At 40.8% G+C, this 20,069-nt stretch overlaps 1 long non-coding RNA gene across 4 annotated transcripts in view; it reads left to right on the top strand.

Moving 5' to 3' along the window:
* Positions 1–20,069, top strand: part of LOC308405265 — a 48,429-nt gene that overhangs the window by 21,624 nt on the left and 6,736 nt on the right. The window contains exons 1-4 of one of the 4 annotated variants that reach the window (XR_013973300.1): positions 10,654–14,283; positions 16,575–16,689; positions 17,327–17,735; positions 18,997–19,460. This is a non-coding gene — a long non-coding RNA (uncharacterized lncRNA). Of the gene's footprint in view, positions 1–10,433; positions 10,630–10,653; positions 14,284–16,574; positions 16,690–17,326; positions 17,736–18,996; positions 19,461–20,069 lie in introns of those variants that run through there. The other 3 variants (XR_013973298.1, XR_013973299.1, XR_013973297.1) reach the window with 3 other exon arrangements.

Raw genomic sequence — 20,069 nt, 5'->3', positions numbered from 1 at the left:
ACTGAGTCTTTCCATTAACTTTTCTTCCTTTTGACCAATTAGCCTCTCTTTTTAAAAAAAAAAGTGAGCAAAGCTCATACAAAAGTGAGATGTAAACACACTTTCACACCAGGGTGTGACAAGTGTGAGATGTTGTTGACCCCCATCTGTCCCCTCTCGTTCTGTTTAGGTCCCTTAACGTTAAGGTCACAACCTAGCAAATTTATTGGCCCTCTAAAGTCATCAGTGCTTTGTGATTGGATGAAAGCCCACTAATGAAGTTGGTAATTGGTCCAGTTTATCGGTTTATTAGGTACTCTGGCTGTGGAAACAGCTTTGACATATAAAGTAAAGTATACATCATTAGCAAAGAAGTGGCCCCATGGGTTAAAGTGCAAAAAGTTCACCTTGTTCAGAAAAAAAATCTTAAAAGAAATATTTTCAGGTTTGTTGCCACTATAAAAACTAATGCATGTATATAGTTTCCTGTCTTTTCAAAAGCAATGTCAGCTAAGACTGCCGGCTTCTGTAAATTGTCTATATTGGATTCCTTAGTTTAACAGTTAGAAATAAATCAGCCAAAAATAAACAGTTTGAGTTTTTTTCTCACCTCCACAAACATCTGCTTATTTTATTGGCTAATTTATTTGTCTCTCTGATGATTCCACGCTAATATAATCTTTATAACTCTTTCCAAACGTGAAAGAGAATTGCCGGCAAATGAATTCACAACTTAAGCTGTCATCTAGATATATTGTGTCCTATTTGTTGTCTGGTGTGCAGAGGAGTGACAGGCTGTCCACGACCTCCAGTAAAGAGGAAAGCTTTGGTCTTTTTCTCGGGTTCACCATTATCTGTGTGACCCATCCCCTTAAAACACTCTGAAAGAGTGAAAGGTCCTGACTCTGCACTGAGCTCTAGCATAGATGTCAACCTTTGCTATTCAGCAGGCACGCTGATGCACCCTCACTGCAGGAAGAGGAAGCACAAACACGTGCATGCAGAAATAAACAGAAATACACGTGAAATCTAAAAATCTGATAAATAAGAAAAGAGGAAACTGCACATGCAAGTTATTGTTTTATACACTGATATTTGACTCTGTAGTGCACACACTTGATGAATCTCCTGCAGCTAGAGACAACCACAGGAACCTTGTTCTGGATGAGCTGTCAACAAAGAAGAGGAAAACAACTGTATAAAAGCCCCCGACCCCCACTTGCTCCCCACCCCTCTCCGCCACCTCACCCACGGAGTCCTTTCTCCCACTGACCAGTGTTGAGAATAGCCCCCTCACCCCTGTGACCCCCCCCATTGGGCCCTTTCACTTAGTAACAATGGCTGCCAGGGGCCGTGTTATTTGAGGCACTAAAGAGCCGTCCCACCAGCCCGCCCCCAGGACAATGCCCTCCCTGCTGAGAGCTTTCTTCCCCACACCTCCCTAATGACAGGTTTCATCCTCTTTTGCTCTGACCCGTGGGAGGGGCTGTGGCTCCCGGCTCAGCCCACTGCCTTTCTACCTGCTGACCCAATCCGCCAACAGGCCCGCCTCCTACTCAGTAATACACACATACAAACTTTCACTCTTATGCATTCACTGTTTGCATGCATGGAGCAGTATTACAGTAACCATATTTCAGAGGGGAAATGATTTTGACTAGATTTATTTAACACTTTTAGTTACTTTGTCCAAAGGTTCGCTCCATCTCAAATCAGCCAGTTTTTTAGAACATTTTCAGCTCGACCATCTCTGACTTGAATAAAAAGTTTATGGTAAAAGGCTTGAAAATATAGAATGAGTCCTGTGAAATTTTAACTTCACACGTCAAATATATTCCAAAATGCATCTTTTTGAAAAATGATGAAAGACTGGAGTTTAAAATATGCAAATTCTTGCAGCAGTCATTCAGACAGTTAGCATACTCACTGCCTGATCCCTGCTTGGCTCTGGTTGTGTTAGGGGGTTAGGTGTTAGGATTAGGGGTTTAAGGTTAGCATCTTCAGTTGCACCATGTGGACACAGCAGTCAGGTTATGCAAAACTACTCACATTAGATGATCCTTTTTTTATTCCCCTTAATTGATTTGCCATATTATTATTATTTTTTCATAGCATTTTCTTAATTTTCTTGAGAATTTCACGTAAAAACGTATTCTGGGGTTTTTTTGTTTTGGTTTTCTACTTTTGTGAACTGTAACTATATAACATTCAGACATTGTTGCCAATTTTCTTTTGTAAAGTTTTTCTTTAGCACGAGCTAAAATATTTGAATTCAAAGGACAGGTTTTTTTTCATATTTTACCAAGCCAGTATTCAGACATGTTTTGATGTATCTGTCCCAAATTAAAGATCCTGATTCATTTTGATGTTGAAGATCAGTGAAAATTTCAGGATTCAAATGTTTGAGAAATTCATGTTTAAATACTTTCTAGGATTTCAATGTAGCAAAAAAGTTACCTTAAAAGTGGGTAGATGAACCATTTTTCAAAAATATATATATATCTTTAAAAGTATTTGATATATGAAGATAAAATTTCACAGCAATTATGTCCAAACTTTTCACCGTAAAATTGTTATGTCCATAGATAACCTTGTGCTGGCACTCAGAAGAAAAGCTGAGATGCCCTCACTGCGTGCATCTTTTGGGAAGCTTTGTAAACTGGACATTATAAGAATGGTGGAGATGTAATTTGAATTTATTTAGTTTAACATAGTTCAAGTACAAAACATGAAACTGATGTAACGCACATAGGTTTATAGCTATTGCTAATTTTCAACAATTGTCCTTTGTTGGGCTTACAATCAACTTGATCTATCTGAGAGTACTGGGTTGTGCCACATGAAAAAGAGAGCTGATGCTGCTATGGTGCAAACCCGAACCTGCACAGCAATGATCCTCCTAAGAGTGAGGAAAACTCTACCTGCTGATGTGTGGAATGTTCAGCTGAAAATGTATTTGAAAAAGGTGATGCCTTTTGTCCTGAAAGATAGACAAACAGCTGTTTGCTTCTCCTGTCATATGCAAGCATGCCCTGGACATAGCATGCAGCAAACTGAGTGCTATAACTGCCTCTAGTGTGTGTTCAAATTTGTTGTTTTTGGTCCATGTACAACCACAGTTAGCGGTGGTTCACATTGCCAGCAATAAGTCAGATTTGCTGCAGAATTTCTAGTCAGAGCCAATTAGTGGAGGGTTCAGTGATATCAGGATCTCATCTCAGCTTGTTGCAGATGATGTGGTATTGTTAGCTTCATCAGGTCACGATCTCCAGCATGTGCTGGGACTGTCTGCAGTTGAGTGTGAAGCAGCTGGGACGAGAATTAGCACCTTCAAGTCTGAGACCACAGTTCTTAACCCAAAAAGGGTGGAGTGCTTTTTCTGGGTCAGGAACACGTTGCTGCCTCAAGTGATGAAGTTTAAGTGTCTGTAGGTTTGTTCATGAGTGAGGTGAGAGTGGAGCAGGAAGCTGACAGACAGATTGGTGCAGTCAAACTCTGTGCTGGCCTGTAGTGAAGAGAGAGCTGAGTGTGAAAGTGAAGCTGTCGATTTACCAGCTGAGCTACATTCCTATGCTAAGCCTTAGGGAGAGGGTAAAGAGCTTAATCATGTGTGAGGGTCTTAGAGTAAAGTCACTATAGCTCCACATCGAAAGGAGCCGTAGTTGGAGCACCTGAGCAGGATGTACCTGTTTGATAAGCTGAGGTGTTTCTAGCATGTAATGGAGGCCCTGGGGCAGGCCTGGGACCTGCTGGAGAAGTTATGTCTTTGGCTGGTGGTCTGCTTGTCTTTATTTCATTTACTTTTATACTGGGGTCAAAATGACCCAGATTGATTTTTTCATATAAATACAGCACACACCGTTTTGCTGAAAGTAAGTGATACAAAAATCAAAGGATGGTAAATAACCTTTTAAGAAATCATATGTATTGTACTTGGGATTAAAGTTGTAGTTTTAGTAAAGAAAAGTGAAGATTTTTAATTTTACAATACATGGAAATTAACTGTAATGTAATACAGTTATATTTGCTTCTTGCAATAAGTTATTCTTGGGGTCCGCAGGGACCTAACGTATGTAAAATTTATCAATCATTCTTCACACACAATCACATTCACGTCTGCATGAAACATGCACCAGAGATTATAACAACTGTAATGCTGATGTGCTAGGGAGCACTTGGGAGTGCACTTCATTCCCTCTCACCTCACACATGGTGCTGAGGGCTGCTGACAGATGAAACAAACCTCACCACCTTTACCTGTTTTGGAAAGGACTCCGTGCCTAAGGGGTCATGAAAAGTACTCAACATAATAACAGTCTTCCAACCTAAAATTCAGGCAAACGAAAACACCAGCGTTCAGCTGGACATTCTTCTGTGGCAGCTGCATTATTCTCTGTGACAGCATGTTAAAGGAAACCTTTAAGTCATCACTTGCCAATAGTCACTCAGCCTCAGTTAAGTTACTTGCCATTCATTATCTAAGCCTGATGCATTGCACATCTTTCCTCACAAGGGAAATCAGGCTTTCTGCTGTCATTGTGATGATGATGTATTGCTGCCATAGAAACAAAAGCATATTGGTTAGTTTACCAATTAAGTTTTTAAATTCTCAATTACTTAAAGCCAGTGAAAGGAGCTTTTCCAAGTTAATTAATGGTAGAGAAAGTTGTTTTGTTTTTTTGACGCAGTTACTTTAGAGGTCTCAAGAGGGAAACTTCCCCTCCTTCCTTCCCAGTCCCGGTGTATACTTCCTGGGAAGCCTGGTCTCAGGGCTTTAAGTCATGTTTCCATTTTAATCCTGAGTAATTATTTCCTTTCCTGAGTATTGTAGAGATTTGAAGAGACTGGTGAGCTCTACATGTGTAAATGTTTGCATTATATTCTTTAGACAAATGACACCTATAGTCTTTTAATCTGAAACTGAAAAATCGGTCAGGCTGTCTTTATGCCTTAATGTCCTTAATGAATTTGTACTTTATCTCAACAGAGATTTCTCAGAGTAAGGTGGTTTGGTTTGTAATGGTCAAAACCTCTGTAAGCTTCCATCCTCTTCCACTCATCATTAACAGGGTTGCAGAGGGGCTGGAGCCTATCTCAGCTATCATACAGTGAGACGCAGGGTAAACCCTGGACAGGTCACCGATCTTCGCAGGGCTACCACATAGACACAGACAACCATTCGCACCCACGTTCACACCTATGGGCAATTAAGAATCGCCAGCTAACCTAACCCCACTAAATGCATGTCTTTGGACTGTGGGAGGAACCTGGAACCGACCAATCACCGAGCTGCCCTCTGTAAACAGCTATGGCAAAGGACAGGGTTGTGATAGTGGGAGTTTTCTACCTTCTGTTTCTATCCCACTTGTGGAGTGATTTTCGTGGAGTAATCTGATATTAATTACACTTTGTAAAATGCATCTGTAATTAACAACCAGCCCATGGAACATAAAAAGAAGAAAAATAACAGCCGTTACCTGTTATCCAGACAACATGCTGACACCAGGAGCCCAGAAAAGTTGGTCGTTCCACCTAGAGGCTTGTCTACACTGTCATGGAAATTCATATTTAGTTCACATAAACACATATTTAATTATCAAAGCTAGCAGTAGTTCTTCAGTTTATACTCATTTAATTTAATAATGTTTACCACAGAGCCTCATCTCATAAGAATCTAAAAGCCTTTCTGTTTTATGGATCCATTTAAAGTTCAACAGTTACATCACAAAGCAACAACTCTGCTTCATTAATGGAAACTGCAGCATGTAATCATATTTTATCATTCCAATGTTAAGTGAAATGTAAAAGTTGTGCACACTTAATCTAAACAACTCATTAAGAAGTTATTTTATTTTTCAGTCTTCAGACAAATAGAAGTCTGAAGACTGGGGGGTGGGGGGGTCTCTCTGCTGCTGGTCGTTGAGGTGGAGAGAGAGTGAGAAAAGCAGGCACCGTGCAGGAGTGACATGAAGGCAACAGGGTGTGACAGGATAAGCAACCCGACTGCAGGGCACACAAGAAGGAATCTTCCTCACACAATGACACACCTACACACATATACTCAACATGTACATCAAAGGCACCACTTTGTAATAAGATAACCTAATTTACTCATTCTTTACAGATCAGGTATCAACCATAAAACACTGTGGGAAAATTATTTAGTATTTATTGTTTCTAGTATAGTTATGAACGTATGTAATCCATTAATCAATCATGCTTTCAGTGTGTACTTGTCCAGCTCGTCAGCCACTCCAAGGAGCCTGTAGGGTTGGATAATATAACCTCCAAATTATATAACAATATAACAATTTCAAGGAAATTTGCTGTATTTGATATTGCAGCTTGGAGGCAACAGCTTTTATTAGTGAAAACAAAATGAAAGGGACTTTCTATCCTTCTTTTCCAATGAGCTTCTGTCATTGTTGACAGACTAACTATTTCAGATTGTGGCCTCACTTGCCACAAAGTGCAGTAGCATTGTGGTGCAATCATAGTGACACAGCAGAAGCCAAATCTTTGTAGTGTTTTCCTTGTAAATTTCAAGTAAAAGTACAAAATAACTGCTTAAGCCTTCAGTCTAACATAAAAGTGACTTAACCATGCAATTCTTCAGGACCCTGCACAATATTGTCACATAAATAATAAAACTATAATTAATAATAATAAAATAATAATACTGAAAATGGGATTTTTTTTCTAGGGCTCTGCTTGTCGAGCACAAATATCACAGGCTCCACCAAAAGCTTCCTCCTCGGGTGAGTCATTTGTTTGCTTTCAGACCATCACCAGCTGCTCATATCTCCCACTGCATGCATGAAACAAGTATGTTGTCTCCACGTTTAGCGGAGACAGTTTTCTTGCATAATTTGAAAACATTCAAGATTCAAGATTCTTTATTCGTCACATGCATAGTTATACAAGTATAACACGCAGTGAAATGTAACCTGACACGCTCCTCGACTTGTGCAAAAGGGGGGAGAGAGGAAAAACATTATATATTATATACATTAGGTGAATGTGCAGTAGTAGCATTGTGCTGGTTTGGAAGTTGTTGAAGCTGCTCCCATTTTTTGTTACCATCCGGACCTGATACAGCTCTCGCTGTCGGACATGCCTGGGTTTCTTGCTTTTGTCTTGGTATTAGGGATCATCAAGACATGGTACCCCTATGTAACTGACATCCTGATAAGGCACTTTAATGTTACTGCAGACAATATGACATTGCAAAGCCTTAACAGTGTTAATTACAACACAATGAGCCCAGTGTTTGCAACTTTAGTGACTCTTTGAAGGATAAATAAATTCTTAATTAATGCCAGTAAACTCACAGTTTCACCTGTAAAACATTTATGGGTTGCACTACCTCTGTAGCACTCTGTTGTGGCATCCAAGAGTCAGTTATCTATTGTTCTACAACTTATCCAACAAGGGTCACAAGGCCAGGGTCTCTAACACAGCTGATAATGGACAGGTCACCAACCCATCACAGGCAAACAACACAGAGACAGACAAGCATTCGAGGCAACAAAATATGGACAAAAATGGAGGCGGCAGTGCATGCTAACACAATCTGGCTGGAGGAAGATGAGCCCCTAGATGAAGCCTGCATGCATGAGTATCTTATATATACAGATATATGAAAAAGAAGCTACATATATTTGAACAAGAAGCAGTTGTCTTGCCAGATAAAGAAAACTGAATACAACCAAAAGGAACATGATCTTATCAGTAATTTATTAAATGAAAATCAAATTTGTAAAACTCTTTCTGATTGCATATGGATGCACCAGTAGCTGCAAAGATGCTGTGATGAGACTGTTGGGGTTCTTGAACATTTTATTTACTCTAAGGTTGAAATTGCTGGTCATGTTGAACTGACACGTTGCTTGAAATCTCTGCCACTTGTATTTTAGCTCTATAACAGTGGAATTATTTATTAAAATAAATAATTGGAAATCTTTTTAAATACCCTGTCAGGCTCATTTGAATTTTTCTGAGGCTTTGGCCTTTAGATCACTGTCCAATAACTAAGATGAGGCCAGACTAAACATGTCACAGGTTTAAATAAAACAGATACCACCTGTCAATCACAAAGAATATCCGAGTCATTGGCACTTGAGTTGAAACGGTTGATTCTAATTAAATAGATTTAAAGCTGTGATAAATGTAGAGTTGTGACTGTCTTTTTATTAGTTGAAATATAAGTATATCAATATATCACCTTTATTAACAGACAGTAAGTAAATTCAACATTTGCTTCTTCAAACACTTTCTTCAACTTCACACATAACCACGGGGCCAACACCCACATACTTGTATAAAGCTGATTTTTTCACTTTACTTTAGACTACATTCCAGGACTGCCTACCTGGAGTATCTGTGCTCCAATAGATGCACCTGCTACACTTAAAGGCATTTCTGCATTAAAGGTCAGCTGGACAGCCTTCTCATGAGATACTCCTTTGTTCTATGTCCTGAAAATAGCTGCTGCTGATACAGCAAAGCACTTTAAACTGTGAAAGAAGGAAAGGACTTTATTAAAAACAACCTTGCCAAGGTTGTTTTGTACCACTAAATAGGTCCTTCAGGTAGTTTAACTTATGTAACATGGATTTTTCAGGACTCTGCTTGACTGGCACTACTGCCACATCAGTACAGCTACAAACGCACAAACCTCACTGCTTGTCCACAGATCCTCCCTGGGGGGTCACAGCGGCAAGGAGGGAGGGATTTCACGCTTGACCTTCCCCTCACAGCTTTGTGAGCCCCTTCACTCCCGCCTTGATTCTCTTGACCTACTTGGTCATCCTGGAGCAAGCCACTTATAATACCTACATCTCACCGAGCAGCACGCTCATCATCCCATCTGCAGGGCTCTTTGGCAGCGACATCTGACTGTGACTGATGCAAAAGTTTAGAGATAAAGGTTTAATCCCTTTGTGCCGAATATTGTACCGCTTACAGAATTCCGGGAAATGCATTGTTTCCTTTTTAATCCAAATCTCTAGGGATTTGTCATATGATTTCACATGTGGGGACAAGCTATAAAGCTCACATAAAATTAGATACAGAATGCTTCCTTTAAAAACACACCACCACTGGCAAAAAGCATAAAGATTGATATACCAATATCTATATGTATATATAGATATATATATACATATATAAAAATCATACAGATCCATTTCTTACCTTAGAAATGTTTAGACTGTTTCATCTGTGAAACAGTGGCAAGAAGCCATGGTTTGAAAAACAAACAAAGTTTTGCAATATATTCATCATGTTCTTTGTCTGCCTCTGATGATATGGTGTTAAGACTTCACTGATCACAGTGCAGGCTCTCTTTGTGCCAAGCTCTGGGGATTCCCCTCCTCTGCATCATCCTTTCTCACCCTCCCTCACCCCCTGCACACCCTTGGAGGAGGTGGATGGAGTGTCTTAGCACTCAGCAGCATCCAGAGCCCCCGATTTCCCCCCTGGCGAGCACCACTTAAGGCCTTCTGTCTCACACTGCAGCCGCACCAATAGTTGGAAAGCATTTTCTACTCAGATGAGCGCAAACAAAGACATGCATGTGCAGGAGCAAGGGAAGAGGGAGGAGGAGGCCGTTGGTATGTTTGGTAAACAGCGAGAAAGCCGAAGGGAGCGGCCACTCGGGAGGAGAGGAAGAGGGGAAGGGGAAATGGAGGAGAGGGAACGCGAGAAGGGGGACAGAAGGGGATCGTACGCTCAGGGAGTCGGAAGCCGGTAAAGAGTTGAGTAAAGGAAATTGCAGGGGTTTCCATGTCACAATCCACAGATGGGCTGATCACAAAGGAAGGGGACGGCACACCTGGTACTGAACAAACACATATGTATACACAGACACACAGCTGAAACTGTACATACTGCTTTATGTGGTGAGCAGCCATCCTTTTGTAGGAACAATGTAAATCCTCAGAGAGTAGAAAGTGTGCAACACCTTGAACTCCTTCATTCACATTCTCACTTTGGATTCGTAAAAGAATTGCCCGTGGCCTTGCTAACACTTCAGAGAAAGTGTGCCCCTATCTTAAGACACTCTTCAGGTCTTCAGTGTTGCCCTTCCTTTTTCTGTGGATATGGGGGTCAAACCCAAAGATGACAAAGTCCTCATATCAACACCCACACACTCCTATTTGACCCAACACTTCCCCCTGACCCTGTTGTTTTATTTGAACCCTAACAACTCTCCTAATTAAACCTCTTTCCTATTATTTTTCCGTCCTTTCCCCTGTAAAAGGCCCGGGTTTCAAAGTGCTAATAAAATAAACTGAAGGGGGCCCCATTTCTTTATTTGTATGTGTGTGAAGAGTCTGTGGGAGAAAAGGGCATGGAATAGAGGCGGGGGGAGAGAACTGGAAGGACAGAGGTTTTAGGTTCAGAGGGGGGTAAAAGAAACATAGGTCAAAGGAAACAAAGAAGCGCGAGACCCTGAGGTCAAGCTGCCTGGTGTCCACAGTCACCGGGCTGCCGTTGTTGCAGGGCAAATGGCCTCACTTGTATAATCGCTCAGATATGTTTTGTCCACGAGAGTAGGATAGAATATATCACGGAGCAGCTGACAGACGAACAATAGATCACGTTCTGTGGAAGTCCAACCAGAGCGTTCGCAGGTCCTTTGAGTTGGTGAGTACATCTGGAAGAGCCAAGATTAACCCTGTGCTTGCTGGCCTTGCATATGGCTGACCCCTTTGACCTGAGCTGCAGCCTTAACAATATTGCTTATGGGATATTATAGAAGTTAAAGATACCCCATAGAGGGGGCATCCTTTTTAGACGTGATTGAAAAACTACAAAAGTGTTGCATGTTTTTAGGAGATTACAACAGCTGGCTGTTTTCAGTTGGAATCAAAATGGAAGCGTGAAAGGCACACCACTGGTTTTCTGAGGCTGCACTTAATCTGTACAGATCCTACTGCAAAACAGATTGTCAGAGGATGAAACAGCTTTGGAAATCTATTTCCAATGCAGTGGCATTAAATTTAGGGGGTTGTGTCCAATGCAATTTACTTTAGACCACAACCGACAACCTGAGTGAAGCAGATACCTTTTTTTATTTGTTTGTTTACTGCACAACTCCTTCTGAAAAACTTTTCAGGATAATTTACAATCACAAAGAGTGTCTAGGGAACATGCAGCAGAAGCTCAGGATGCATTCCCACCAGTGGAAAAACTTTGCCATGCCTGTTGTGGTCCTCTGGTCCTTGATGCTAACCTGCCGTTTCTGTCCTTCGACTTTGTTTTTTCTCTCCCTCTCTCTCCTGTCGGTATGCATTATGGGTTTATGCTGCCTTTCAGACACAGGATTTCCCTGCACTCCCTGCACAACTGACACACCTGAAAGCTGTTTGCAATCAAGTAACCTGTGTACAATTGGTCATTAACCTACCTGCTACTCAAGTCTAAAGAAATGCCTCGTTGTTGCTACTGTGATGGTGTTGTTTGACTTCTATGGTCGGTATGGGCTATGTTACTGGGTTTGCTTACCTTGATCTAACCTGGCTTACCTCTGTGAAGCCATGAGAACAAGAATCTGAAAGCAGGGTGCCAGTTTAGCTCATGGACTGAGCAGATAGCTATCTCCTTAGGCTGAAATGCAACAGTTTTAGTCCGGCCTGGAGCCCTTAGTTGTATGTCTTCCCCCATTCTCTATTCTTGCTCTCCACTACCACACCATCCAAAGATAAACTGAGAGTGTTTCAGTTGACCATCTGCTCCAAAATTACTGCCTTGCAATACCTGTTTATTCTCCATGCCTGCAATAAATCTGTTAAACTTTTATTTCAGTGTCTTGTGTCTGAGTCTAGATCTGAGCCTTGACAACTGCGCTGTCTGGGTAGAGTGTGCAGAAGGCAGGCAGGAAACATTAGACCCACTATCTATTTACTTAACAGTTACTTTGGCTATTCTCAAATGTGTGTCATTTTACATTACATGATTTTATACAGTGAAGATTCCAGTTAAAGATCATTTAATGTTGAGTCCAAAACTCTTGCTCTGATACACAACTCTGTCTGTCTAATGATAAAGTCTGCATTGCATGTGCATGTGTCCCCCTCCCAAGGCCAGAGTGAGAACCCCTGTAAAAATGAACATTTAATCATGATAGTACTGGCCAAAACAAGAATAAGCACCTGCTGGTTTATCTGGGATATCCAAATTGTGGATATCAGGTTTAAGACGTCCTGCTCCGCCTGCTGGCTATTATTTATGAATCTTACTCAGACTGTAGCTGATGGAGCCGAGATTGGATTTCAGCAAATGGGTTTCTTCTTTCACTGTCCACACAGACTTTTACCTGCAAGGCACGCTCAAAAAGAGCTTATTATGTGAGAAAACTGGCTTTTTGTTGAGTGAACCAGAGTGATGTTAACATAGGTTGCACTACCTCTGTAGCACTCTGTTGTGGCATCCAAGAGTCAGTTATCTATTGTTCTAAAACTTATCCAACAAGGGTCACAAGGCCAGGGTCTCTAACACAGCTGATAATGGACAGGTCACCAACCCATCACAGGCAAACAACACAGAGACAGACAAGCATTCGAGGCAACTTCCGTGCCAGTAATCCGCATATTTCTCTCATATTGGTTTCTCTTCATTTTCTCACAGTTAAATCCAGAATCAAATCTAATCGGACTGTTGGGGCTTCTCTGTATATAAAGTGCCTTGAGGTGACTGTTGCTTTGATTTGGCATTTTATAAATACAATTGAATCACATTGAATTAATTTACAGTGACCAACTAAGCCAGGGGTGGGCAACTCCAGGCAACTGCAGGTTTTAGATGTGTCCTTAAACCAACACAGCTGATTTAAATGGCTAAATTAGCTCCTCAACATGTCCTGAAGTTCTCCAGAGGCCTGGTAACGAACTAATCATGTGATTCAGGTGTGTTGACCCAAGGTGAGATCTAAAACCTGCAGGACACCGGCCCTCGGGGCCTGGAATTGCCCACCTCTGAACTAAGCTAACGTCCATGTCTTTGGATTGTGGAGGAAACACAGCTACCACTGTGCCAACCACTCAGTCAGTACTTACAGATATTGTCAACCAAAGCATTAGACTGACTGTCCAACAGACATCCCTACATACTCCTAACACTGCTAATGCATACGTCCATCATCGAAAACTAATGTGCAGCAGGTGCAGAGTGACACCAATGACCACAAGAGAAAACTCGATGCTGATCAGTTCCGTTTATGATATTTGGAGCTGAGCCATAAATGTGACCAGTGTCTGTTAACTCTCACTCTGATTTTATGATGATAAACTTATTGGAGTGGAGCTTTATGAGCACAGGTTTATGTGTCTTTCTGCAGCAAATATAAAAGCAGCTGTGTGAATATCATGAGCTTTGTTGGTCAGCTGAACGTTCTTACACACCGGCTGTCACTCAAATCCCACAAAATATTCTAAACACTGGTGTTTGAATAACTTACAACCTCTTGACTAAAAACATAAGCACCGAGTAATACCCAAAGGGAGAGGTGATAATATAATATGGTGATATGATATGATAATATGATAATAGCTTCAGGCTGTGCATGAGATATAAACATGATCATATAGAGTGTAGAGTACTCCAGGGGGTTAAGTGAATGCAACCCTCCTTGAGACATAGTGCTAAAAAATGGGGTGGGAAATAGAGGCAAAGAAAGTCTTGTGTCAGGGTTCAGTCATGAATACCTGGGAACCCCAGAGAGGCTGAGTGAAGAGGGAACACGGAGCATGTTCAGCTCAGCATTAAGGAGCACTCTTTAAAATGCTGAATGAAAGCTGATAAAGAGAGGTCAAAATAAGTTTATGAGGAGAATGCCACTTAAGGCAAGGAGCAGCTAGCCCAAGTGTGCAAACTGGGTCATGACTTGCACTGAGAATGATGTGATTGACAGCAAGTGAGGTGCAACAGGAATGAGACACAGGTTTGAAGTCTGTGAGCAGGAGTAGGAAGATCACAGATGTCGAGCAAAAAGGTTGAGGGAGAGCTGGGAGAGGGTAATGAGTGAGTCGCAAGAGAAGGCCTTGAAAGAGTCTTATCTGTGACCCATCTGTCTTGACATGCACACTCCTCTGGTTAGTGCCCTGGAGGGGAGGGAAGGGGAGCTGCATGCGTGTCAGTTACTGAGTGCACAAGGCTTAGGGCTAAGGCATTGGCCTGTGCACTCTGGCCCAAAAACTAGCCTAACCAGCCCCATGCTTTAACACCCCCAGGAAAAACTCCCGTGACTTACTGCTGTGATCATGTGATTGACTGAGCTCTACACTGGGAACTAAAAACAGAGTAAGGAAAAAGGGTGTCACACGTCAGTGAAGATAAAGATGTTACTTTCTTTCTCTTCTTCTCTCGCTTTTCTCTTCACCATAGCTGTCAGCTGATTTGTCACACATTTTGTTAGTCAAGCCCAGATGAATGACGAACCTTTTAATGCATTCTCAATCATCCAGGAAAGTAAATCTCCAAAAGTTGAATCCGTTCATCTGGACGTAGCGTTTTGTGGGAGAAACGTTTCGTCACTCATCCAAGTGACTTCTTCAGTCTCAGCTGACTGCAGGTTTCCCCAATCTTATAAACAGTACATTTGCATAATGACTGAAACCAGCCCACTGTTTATAAGATTGGGGAAACCTGCAGTCAGCTGAGACTGAAGAAGTCATTTGGATGAGTGACGAAACATTTCTCCCACAAAACGCTACGTCCAAATGAACGAATTCAACTTTTGGAGATGAACCTTTTAATTCATGGAAAAGCGTGATTTTTGAAATGAGTTCAACCAAAGACTTTATATAAATGTTATTTAATCTTAAGGCGCTTTAAACCTACATTCTTCTCAGTTAGCAACATTAATGGGTTTGTGAGACAAGTTAGTCTCCATGGTAACTTTTTTTTAATAAACAGGAGCGGATTATGTTCAGTTTTGTTTTAAAATCAGCCGGGTCAACCATGACTTCATTTTTTTTTCCCAATATGTACATATACAACCTCCTGCTGGGGGAAAATGTTTTATATGTTCAAGTTGAGCCATACCTCACAAATGTCACAAATTAAGTGTTTTTTATTGATTTCCTTTTTTAAATAAATGTAAAGTTACAAAGCAATTTCCATGTTTCCCTTATTAGGTTGTGAAACAATAACCTTTAATATTTAAATGTAACCAGTTTAAAGTTTCAGAGTTGTAACGAGCAGCTGTCACCACTTAGAGCACACTCAATGTTAAAATAGTTAACTGCAATTAAAGTGTTTGGAGGTTTTTTTACCGTTCTGTGCGCTAAAACACCAGATTAGTAATTTTCTGCTGCGTTGATCTCTTCTCATATTTGCAACAGTGTTGCATTTTATTGTTACATTCTCTGTGGTCTTCGTATATTTCATCATAATTGCAGATAATGTCACTGATCAGAGTAGGCAAAACTCACACACGCCCCTTTTTATGTGAACACGCACACAGCCTGAAATAGAAAGCCTGGGTTCAAAGACAAAGTCAATAACCACCAACATGAAACTTGTGACTTGGGTTTTAGGTTTTGTCAACCACGATAGACTAAAGGAGAGTCTGCTTTGTTGAACTTTGTTGGTAGTACATCCCTCCTTCTATGACTTCAGTAAACATTTTTCTGATGAGTTTATGGTCTCAATCATTATTTTGAAGTCGTACTGAATAGACCACATAATGTTTATTTTGTACATTACTGCTCCCATTAAAGTAAAAAAGAGTATTAAACAGGCTTTAATTTAGGGTGGGTTATCTTGTGAAGTGAAGAGTGTGCAGTGTGCTCAGTTTCTCAGTCAGATTCACATCTGTAGTTTCCAAGCCACCAGCAAAGCAACGGAAAACCGCTCAGCTCTCAAATGCAAGACAGGACATTGTTAATCCATGGGTAATGTCACAATTGCTACATGCATCTCTTATATACAGTCTGTGATTAAATAGCAATTATCGAAAATCATTGAAAACTGGGACTTTTAACTCATGAAAGTGGAATGAGCATCTATGAGGTGACGTTCTAAAATATAAATAAAAGTTTAATTTCTTCTCATTATTAAGTTTAAGAGTTACAATCACCAACCTATTTCCTGAGACACTAAAGATTATTTTACACTGAAAATTTTCTTCAGGAAACTAAATTTCATCTGTTACTTTCAGTTATTTATTCTTTTTTGATTGGATTATTTTATACTTATTTATATTAGATAACTAATATTTTTAGTTATCTAATATAAATAATCGCCATCTGTAGCCAACTAGTAACACTTCTCTCTATTGTAACATAAAATGTGGTTTTGCTTATGTACATGAGCGCTTTAATGACTTTATCTCATTCATCTAGTAAATTACATGTAACTTTTGGCACAGTCTTAAACATTTGGCAATAATGAAGGTGCACAAATGGCAGTGAGTGCTTGTACAATAAAAGGATGGGGGGGGGGGGGAGCGGGTTGTTTCTTGAAATCACATTTAACACTTCAGCTGTGATTAGGAAGCAGTTCATTCAGCAAACCTTGTACCTATCAGCACAAGTTGTTTTGCATCTAGTCCAACCTCCTAAGTTGTTTGCTTTTACTTGCATGTACAGCACACCTGGGAGATTTACCATAATGAATACCTGATGTGGTGAAGCAGTTAATTCCGCCTATAAAATAACTCCCTTCCTCCTTCCTGTGGGCCCCGGCTGTTGTTTATCAAACGAGGTAATGTGCTGTCATGTGACCCCTCCTCCCTCCCAGCAACCCACCTGTGTAGACTTTTCTCTTAATCCTCCTCCACCCCCCAAATCTTTTTTTTTCTGCGCTTTGAATACTTAGACTACCGAGTGTAACTAATTCTCCCACACAAGGATATTGTTTTCTCCCTATCTCTGCTTTTGTCCTTTCCTTTCAAGGCAGCTATTCACTGATTTCATTAGTCAGCGGTGTGGTGTGAGAGAGTTGGTGAGGGTGGGGGCTTTCCAATTAAAAAGCCTTAATAGCCTATTACCATCACCTTTAGTTCAACTCTTTTTTTTCTTTTTTACAACATGAAACAAGCTAAAGATTAATCACCAGCAGAGGAGCGCGGGAGCTCATAAAAGTAATTCGGTAATTATTAAATTGTAAGTAGGACTGATCATTTTGAGACCTTTTTGCTAATATTGAGTCTGTGATATAGAATTGTTCCAATTAACACCAAAGACTAAAGGACCAAACTGGGTGCTTTTGTTGAGCTATTGGTACTGTGCAGTACACCAGGTTTGGCATTAAAGGCAGTAAATGTAATGAGTGTTGTTCTTAGAGGGGTTTAAATGAAATGTGTTTAACAGGCGACTCTTCCTCCACACATGCTGCACAGATCCTGCAGCTGCCCAGGGGGCCAAAAGAAGACGCCAGTCCCTCGAGACAGACAAACCACCCTTTCTCAGACACCCATTTGTCGTACCCACCCCACCTCCCCCCTCTCTGTCCCTACCGATGGATGACCCTGCGGCCAGCCAGGGTCAGCTGCGCAAAGGGAGCCCCCTGCACTCCGGCCCTCGGTCCGGAGCCGCAGCGTAAATCAGGGACTGTTCATCGCGGGAACCCTGCCCTGCCCGGGGTCCCAGCCCAGGCTGGCACCATCTGTCCCAGGCCTCTGACGCAGAAACAGAACTGCCAAGGTGGGTTCCCACTGACCTGGTGCACCCCCCAGGCCATGCAGGCCAGATCTGAGACCGGAGACAGATCCATCACTGCTGGAGTCTGGAGATGATGGAAGAGGCATGGTATACATCTAGTGAACAGTAGTTCTGTGTGAGAATGAGCTGATACAAGGGAAGAATGAACCCCATTTTCAACAATAACAGAAATTCCTTATGGTAAACTATAGTCAGTTACATCATAAAAACCATAGCTTTACAGTGAATTTCTGATAGACGAGTACCTGCAGAAATTAATACATAAAATACACCTTGCATATATTTAGCGAAGTTGGTGTTTAACTGGCGTTTTATAACTAATAGAATAAAACACTGCTCATAAAAGTACGTCTTTACATTAACTTGGCACATCCAAACATCAATCAAGCCCTTTCATAAACTCTAGCCACTCAGCAGCCACCCTGAAACATCTCTTATTACTTATTTTGAAGCATTTAATAATTAACTTTAATTTTAAAGGCGAAAGGGACATAAAAAGAACAGCTGTGGAATAACTGGCTAAAAATAAAAACTGTTTTAATTGTTTTATTTGGATCAAAAGAAAAAAAGACATTTCTCAGTTGGAAGTTACAGGATCCTTTGAGTTACATGTCTCTTTCTTTTGATGTCTCTACTTCAGCATTTTTAAAAATGTGGGAAAAATACTAGACTATCCTAATAAGTCTTTAGACCAAATGTGCCAAGCTGACTGTAAAGATTAAATACAGTAAGAAAGAAAAAACAAACAAAAATAAGAACATGTAAAAAGAAAAAACTTTTTAAACTGAAGTAATGAACGTTCACTCTCACCGAACTGTCACCTTCCAAACAACCATGAGTGGAGTCTCCATCTGACTGGACGCTAATTGTACTGCTACAGGCAACTCTTAAATTTTATTTTCCTAGCTGAGCTAGTTGACCCAATTATTTAATGAACAGCCATTTCAGTGAAAGCTAAATTACTGATCTCTGGATACACTTAGAACTGCACCTCTGGCCAAAACAGTGACCGAGCAACCCTATTATTTTCCCGTATAACTGCCACGGCTGAATAGGTGATGTACTAGAAGCGCATGTAAAACAGTCCAACCTTTTAAGTGCAAAACAAGTCCCTGCACTCCACCTCATCATCCTTGATGTCTTTTCCCTCTCCATCCATAACAGCACCTGGAATTGTGACCAATAAATTACGTCAGCAGAGACAGTCTGCAGGTCCCGGGGCCTTGCAGCCCAACGTACGGCTTTCTCTCACAGCCCCAGCTTCATTTCTTGCACCCTTAGGTCTGACTCTAATGGGCAAGCAGGGGTCATAAAGTGGTTGTTTCTGTTTTTCCTTTTTCCAAACCAGTGACACCAGTTGTTCACCTTCCTCACCGAAGCCTTTTGTGCGGCCTGACAGGCTGTCAATTCCAGGCAGGGGATGATTGTAGAAGATGACACGCATTACCTTGAGGTGACATCACATTCCACCAAAGGCCTGAGTTCAGCAACTTGTCTTGAGCTAACAATAACTTTGAACAGTTTTGCAGCACAGCGTTTAACGCTTGCTTTGGCTCGGTGATATCTGCTTGGCATTGCTGCTTTTGTCCTACACGTAATCTGAACAAAACTCAAATGAATCTTTCAGTTGAATGAAACCTTATGTTGAGTCAGACTCCCTCCAGTTATTTTTCTTGTCTTATCTCCTTCGCAGGCGTGAGAGGTGATTTTTGGCCATCATCAGGGTTGAGGACAGGACAGGAAGACCTTTACAGTGACACGACTCAAAAATAGACGCCCACCCACATACAGCGCACGCAAACTGACTGTAAAGTATGCATCATCCTGAGAACAAGCAGAAACTCCATTTTGTACTTTTTGTGTAAAAGTTCAATGTGAAACTCTGAGAACAAAAATACATGAATTATAATTCAAAATACATCTAATTTACAAATTAGCAATAAAATACTTCTATTTAAATAAACACATTTTTGTCTTAAAGTGTATTTTGTTGATAAGCTTCTCTTAGCTTAGTCCTGGGATTTGAGCATTATACCAGTTTGTGTTTTTAATATCACTACATGCATAATCATAAGGAGAAAATTAAAAAGCAGCACAATAACTGATATCCAACACTAGGTCAACGTTTTTGTTTTGTTTTTTGATTTAGCCATTCAAATAATCCGATTTGTTCACACATACTGCCCTCTAGTGTTGAAACTGCAACACTGCCGTCATCTCCCTGAACACCAGCAGCATCTCATGAGTTCGTTTTATGTCCACAGCATTTAGACAATAACTTTTTTTCTTCTGTAACTGAACTGCAGACTTTCAGGTTTAATTAAAGCGCTTTAACAAAAGTATTGAACTAACTACTTTAGAATTGCAGACAGTTTTACACACAGGCCCCATTTTCAGAGGCTAAAATGAACATATGTTTGA

Source organism: Rhamphochromis sp. 'chilingali', assembly GCF_963969265.1.
Source record: "Rhamphochromis sp. 'chilingali' genome assembly, chromosome: 11".
NCBI lineage: Eukaryota > Metazoa > Chordata > Actinopteri > Cichliformes > Cichlidae > Rhamphochromis > Rhamphochromis sp. 'chilingali'.
This window is presented reverse-complemented; position numbering and strand designations above follow the sequence as displayed.